We start from the raw sequence: 7366 nt of genomic DNA on the forward strand, positions 1-7366 counted from the left end.
AGAGCGAAGGAGGGAAGGGAACCATTACTCAAAGGAGGACTGACACCGCGCCCTGGCCAGCTCATGAAGAATTGTGGCTTAGGAAACAAAAAAGTATGAATGTGGCCATATGTTATAAAGCCTTCCACTCAGCTTCCATTCTTCGGTCATGGTTTGTAGCACATCTAATCTTTGTTGGTAAATCTTTTATTACTCAAAATTAAGTATATATTGTTTAATATTTTAAAAAGAAAAGTGAGTACTAGAAGATCGCTGATTGACTGTGAGTTATAATAAAAGGAAGATATGTGCGGTCAAATAAAAACTCTGAAAGTTGTAACTCTATTTTTTATAAGTCAACTTTTCAGCCTTGGGTCTTCATCAGGCCTAATCCAGGATACAAACACTTGAATAGGTAAAAATTAATGAACAATGTCAATTAAGAATGTTAAAAAAACTTGTACAGTGAAACTTAATATTAAATAAGAATTTAAAAAAAAGGTTTAAGACAATTAGAGAAAACGAAAATAACAACAGATAAGAAGGACTTACAATAATACTGGCATACAAGAGATGGAATAAAGGAATAAGAGTAAAATCAAGTATGGAGAAAGATAATGAACAAGATAGGAAGCGTTCCTGTCAGATGGTAAGCGGGCAAGGAAGTGAAGTGGTAATGAAGGGAAGAGTGGTAGGACTGTTGACGGTTAAAAATACGTTACATTTGGAAATAACGTTGGGGGTTGAGTTCAGGCTACCGAGCGGGTCCGCGGGTGGTCGATAGTGGGATGAATATATCGAATAAGCAGCATCGAATCAAGAACGGCATCGTTACCAGGTGGGGGAGGGTGGTTGGTGGCGCCGCCACTCTCGCATGTACCCTGAGAGCCCAAGTGTAGCTTCACAATTATTTGTATGAGCCATTTTCTGCATTTAAGGGTTTTAAGCAGGGATACAGTATGTCCCCAACCCTGTTTAAAATTTATTTGTAACAGGAAGTAAGGAGGAAACGCGAAATGGGATGGGAAATTCATTGTCATCAACGGACATATGCTGTTCACCCTTTTCTTTGCCAACGACCAAGCAGTAGTCACATATATCAGAGATGACTGGGAAGAATCGGTGGAGACCCTGAAGAAAGAATACAGCCTGTGAAATCTATAGACAAATATTAATAAGACCGAATACCAGCCGGTAAGCTGCAAAGAGGCCGCGGGCATTCTGATTGATGGAAGTATATGTAAGAAGGTAGTCTCCTTCGAATACCTGGGATCAACAATAGATGGGAACGGTCCAGACAATGGAGTCTGAACCAGATCTTATGAGGAGAGCTGGTCAGGCAAGAAGGTTGCACCCAGTCCTCTGGAGTACGGTCATCTCAACGGACAGCAAAAGGTGCATTTAACTAGAGCAACAAACTCGAGCTTTCTTGAGGATATGCCTGAGGATTACCCGCCTCGATAGACTCAAGAATGAGGATATTAGGAGCAGGCTAGGGGTGAACAAAGGAGATCCATAGAGGATTAGAAGGATCAGAATGTAATGGTATAGGCACTGTCAGCGGATACCAGAACATAGGTGTCCGAAGAGACTTCCACAATGGGAACAACCAGGAAAACGGAGGAGAGGAAGACCCGGAACCCGGTGGAAAGAATGCGTGGAGGAGGACATAGCCGGCAGGGGACTTGAGGGAGAAAACCGGCAAAAGTAAAGTAAGTATGTTAAAGTAAAGAGTTTAAAAAAAAATAAAGAAATATTTCAAATATAAATATAAAATGAAATAAAAATAATTAAATAAAGATACAATATATATACAATCTGACAGGTACGCTTCCTATCTTCTTTGTTATCTTTATTAATACTTGATTTTACTCTAATTTTCGTTTTCCATCTCCGTCAATATACTTTTATTATTATACTTTTTTTTTATCTGTTGTTACTTTCGTGTTCTTTAATTATCTAAAACCTTTTTTTATTCTTATTTAATTTTAAGCTTCATTGTACAAGCTTTTTTTAAAATTCTTAATTGACATTGCTCATTTATTTTTACCACATTTAAGTGTCAGTATATTTTTTTTAGCCCTTATGAAGCCTGTAAGGGAGGGCGAAACGTTGCCTGATAATAAACAGCACGACTATTTGTGTTTTCCTTTGACCGCACCCGGACCATCTTCCTTGAGTTAAGCCAGAATTGCTACCTATAACTCCCTGAAAATCAGATCGAAACGTAAGCAGAAATGAATTATTTTTGGCTTACTTGTGTTTTTCAGCTGACTGAACCCCCCTCCCCCCTCGTCCCTTCTTTTCTCATCTTCCTACTATTTTTATGAAAAGAGAGTACTTTATAAAAAAAAAATAAATAAACATGAGACTATTGGAACTAAGAATTTTTCTTATTGAGGATAATTTAGCTTCAACAATAATTTTATCCCTATTTGGGAAAAAAAAAATTAATTTTAATTTCAAAATACAATGAAAAAATGGCTACCAAATGTATAGACCATTATTTGCACCCTAAAAAAAATCCTACTTTTTTATAGGTAGTGCATATGGTGCAACTGGTTAAGTAGGTTTTTCCTTTTTCTTTTCTATCTCTAATATTACAAGAACTTAAACCATTTAAGGTTCTATTTATAAATGCATATACAATTTATTGTATATAGTTTGATAAATTAATTAATTATACAGTTTAATTACCTGTATTTTTAGGTCAGAGAAAAAAAATAAAAGAAATTTTATATTTTTTCAATTGATCGCTTCAAAATAAAATTTAAAGGGATAGTTGAAACTTGGTGAAAAAACCCTCTTAACTTCCGTCGGTCACATTGGAATTGAACGGTTCGACAAATTATATCCAAGCACAAAATTAATTTCAGACCATCAGGCACGGAACTAATTTTTTTTGTTGATGTCTGAAACGTTTATTGCGAGTGAATATTTTTGGTTGAGAGGACATATTATTAAGAGTGAATATTTTCAGTTGGGAGGACATATTGTTTTGCGACTATCCATTGAGTACAAAGCTCCCGTAGCTCCAGCAGTGTAGAAGCTCAAAACCTAATTCAATTAAGCATCTGAATCCATGTCTTTATAGCGTCTTCTTCTACAAGGGTGAAACCCATTGTTACACTTCCCCAAGTTTGTAATCGAGGAGTTGGAACAAACGTAACTTATTGTTTTTTTAAAGCGAGTTATTTATCTTTAATAAATAGTAAAATAAAAATGTGTATGAGCTACAGTGGACTTAATGCCATTTCCTCCTCTAAGAAAAGAATTATATTTTACCAACGGCATTTTTATTAGCAAGTCCTATATCGATATTGATCCAGGCCGAAGCATCGCAATATGGAAATCTTTACTAATACAAATACTTTTTCTCCAAACATCCGTTATTGGACATTTTAATTGTTCACCGAAAGGATTTAATATTTATTAGTTCATTATATTTAATAAAATTGTTATATTTCGAATTACGAATAATGTCTAATTTATAACCCGATAGCAACGACCCAACTAATGCATCACAAACACTACAGGCACACATAACATCTATTGAAGAATAGTGTAAAAAATGGAGAATCAAAATAAATCCTGACAAATCCCACCAGATCACCTTTACTCTCCGTCGTAAACCCTCCTGTCCTACAGTATCCTTTCTAGATACACCACTAACGCTTGTTGAACAGATTCGACACTTAGGACTCCATCTTGACAAGAGACAAAAAAAAAAATAACCCGATGTATATTCAGTTATTTCTGTTGATTCGTTGGCCAATGTGAATGTAATCAATACAATATTTTGTTTTTCAGTTGGGCCTTGTAGATATTTGGCTGTCCGAATTTTGGGCTACTGCTTTCCAGTTTGCTTATGCAACTCTTTCGCACCTTTGTTAATTCAGTCAATATCTGGTTTTTGGTCTCCCACGTGGTCTCTTACCAACTATACTGGCATTCATCTTTGTGTATAGGCGTCCTGATGGATTTACAGGCCACATGTCCCACCCAAAACCTCCTTGCCTCCATATCAGGAGATATTATCTCACAGGTCTATACAAGAAGTCCATTGTTAGTTCTTCTCCTCCATGTGTTAAGGTTCTGATCCCAGATCGCTCCTGTAATTTTACGGAGGACTTTCTATTCAAATCTCTCGATTCAGCTTTCTAGTGTACCTGTTAGAGCCTAGGCTTTCTAGTGTACCTGTTAGAGCCTAGGCTTTCTAGTGTACCTGTTAGAGCCTAGGCTTTCTAGTGTACCTGTTACAGCCTAGGCTTTCTAGTGTACCTGTTAGAGCCCAGGCTTCCTAGGCGTGTATAAGAGCTGGCTTTGACATGGCATTGTACATCCTTACATCTTTATATTCCCCAACAATCACTGGTCTGGTATCAATAAAAGAAACCCAACATTATTTGTCATCTTGATCGCGATTGTGAATCGTAATAGTCCAAATCGGCAGGCTGATGCGCAACATCAGTGGCAACATTTCTATTGCGCTTGGTTCTTGAGCTAGTTATAATGTAGACGTACAGTCAAATAGCTTTTAATGTTTTTAAATGATTGTTGTTTATTTTTTTCTAGGTTATAATCTGGAGGCAGCTTTGGGAAGCGTTCTCAATGCGGCATACAGCGGCCTCGTCTGCTGCCTTTTTATCCTGTGAGTAATTTTAAATTAAATAGTTTTTGTTTAGATTAACTGATAAATTTCACAACAGCCAAAGTGGCCTATATACAAAATTGGCTGATTAGAGTTATTTTACATTCAAAATGTAGTTTTCCATTATGTTCGCAATAGCAAACAGATTTAACTGGATATTTAAGGTTACTTATTAAAAATGTGAATTTAACAATGTATGAAAACTTACAAAATTAAAATTTATTACTGTACAGGGGCACTTTGGAAGCTAAGAACTTGCTGTTATTTTGTATACACTCACACAAGTATCATCTGTATGTGGCAATAAGTGCAAGAGGGCTTATGCGTATGATTTATAGCCCAACAATTCCCTCTTAACTTGAGAGGATTATCTCCAATACCTTTATGATATAGGACTATTTATAATGCGTCTGTAATAAAGTATGGTTATCTATAATAAGTCTTTAACATAATAGTATCTTAATTAAGTCTATGACATAGAAATATATATTAAGCCTACCATAGGCTTAACATCTATAGTAATCTTGGAAAAGAAAAATTGCTAATAGCTTAACGATAAATTCAGTTTATTTTTGTTTCCAGAATAAGCCTTTTGAAAAAGTCAAAATTTATTTAAGAAAAAACAACTCTTCTAAATAATAATATTTACTTAGATCAGTCAAGTAGTTTTAATACATTTTTTTCGTACCCTTAAACATTTGTAGCAGAATCGCAAGTTTGGCCTAAGCTAATACAAGCCCTGAATAAATAATTCTGTTATCAGCTACGAAATAAAAAAAATAACAGGAGGAGAAGGAGCATTATCAGTTCAGTTTAATTTGGTCAACTGCTATTAAATGTTATTTTATTGTTCCATCAATTCATAAAAATGTCTGAAGTGGAAGACAAACTTGGAGACCGCTAAAAGGCTTTACTCTAATAATGGATCAATTTACATAGCAATTTCCAAGCCTTTAACTCAATCATGGAGGGCTGGCAATATCCGCTCAACCTTAAAACGCTCCTCCAGGCTCACCGAAATTATAACTGGAATTCATCTCCACTTTTATGCTCTTGTGCATCCTGGAAAACTGATCATCCGATCAGGATCTTTGTATGTATAGAAAACGGGATTTCCCGTAACTTTGTATATATTACAGTAAGTGCCGTGAAATAACCAAAACAAAAAAAAAAACTGGGAGAGAAATGACATATGCAGTCATATTTTATACTGATTTATTCTCTGTACTGATTCTCTCTATAAATAGTTTTATCCAATGTTTACACAGGGGGATAGGTATTGGTATATAATGATGTATACGCGTTTATAAAGGTTATGGGATAGATCTTCTTCTAGGGATAACCTTCAATACAGTGAAATAGACTATTATTTTCAGAGAAAATACGACAATAATAAATATACAACTAAATTAAATTGAATGTTGTAGGAAAATAATTAAAATAAAATTTATTAGCCGTGAGTCATTATTGAAGCGCTGATGCCCCACCCTCCTGCACCCGCCTCCTCCTTAAGCCCTCCCTATAATTGCATCTTGACTTGCTAATGCACATTCCTTCCATTCGAGAAGATAATTCAATGAATGATGGAAAACTCGCATTAACTATTCATTGACAATATAAGGCCGTAGAGGGCCTCAACAACAGCTCATACCTAGAGCTGCTTTCTATTATTTTTAAATCTTAACAAAAATAATTACAAGGAAAAAAGTATTTTCAAATAGCTGAAGAGGTTCACCTCAATGAATAGCTGTGGCAGGGTACAAGGTAGGGACAGAGCATTAATACTTAATTCATTTTAATTTTACAGAGCTCAGCACTTTTGGCCATTTTCTTAAGTCCGCACCAAACTCAGCAAAATTCTAAGAAATATAACTAAACGGCACAGTTTCTATTCTATAAAATAATAATAATAAATTTGTTACTCTTCTATTCTGATTTAAATTAAATATTAAAATACAATAGAGCTTGGTTTCTTTATACCCCAGGCGTTTCGAGAATACTGCACCCCATCTTCATCTCATTTGCTGCAGTACTATTAACCGATATATATATACATACGTATATAATATGTTTTAATGTTATATTAAAAGCCTAACACTGTGTTAGGCTTTTTGACCTAAAGTAGAATGGAAAGAAATTACATTGTTAAGTAGTGAATGTCTAACGAATTTAAAAAAAAAAATGTATAAATTTGCTAAAAATATTTAGCGTGACAACCAATCTCTAATGAGTTGATCAAAAAATAATGAGATTGACTTTTATTGCAGATCACCAGATCAAGAGTTCCAAATAAAAATGCGTGTTGTTCAGTATCTAATAGATTTATTAAATTGCTCACAAAAATTAATTTCCAAAAATTGTTCAATAGTTGAACTATCTCGTCCAAAACCACATTGGTAGTATCCGATAATTTCTTCAGGGTATTCCGTGATTCGACTAGTTAAGATTAGCGTAAATATTTTATAATATACAGGAAGGAGTAAGATTCCTTGATAGTTATTACGATCCGTCGTCGGCCCCCTTTTTGTGAAGAGGAATAAGAAGAGTCTCCTTCCTTTCCTCAGGCATCTCCTTTCCTCAGGTATCTCCTTTCCTCAGGCATCTCCTTTCCTCAGGCATCTCCATTCCTCAGGCATCTCCATTCCTCAGTCATCTCCTTTCCTCAGTCATCTCCTTTCCTCAGACATCTCCTTTCCTCAGCCATCTCCTTTCCTCAGTCATCTCCTTTCCTCAGTC

Source organism: Halyomorpha halys, unplaced genomic scaffold (genome assembly GCF_000696795.3).
Source record: "Halyomorpha halys isolate HHAL.00 unplaced genomic scaffold, Hhal_1.1 Scaffold57.1, whole genome shotgun sequence".
Lineage (NCBI taxonomy): Eukaryota > Metazoa > Arthropoda > Insecta > Hemiptera > Pentatomidae > Halyomorpha > Halyomorpha halys.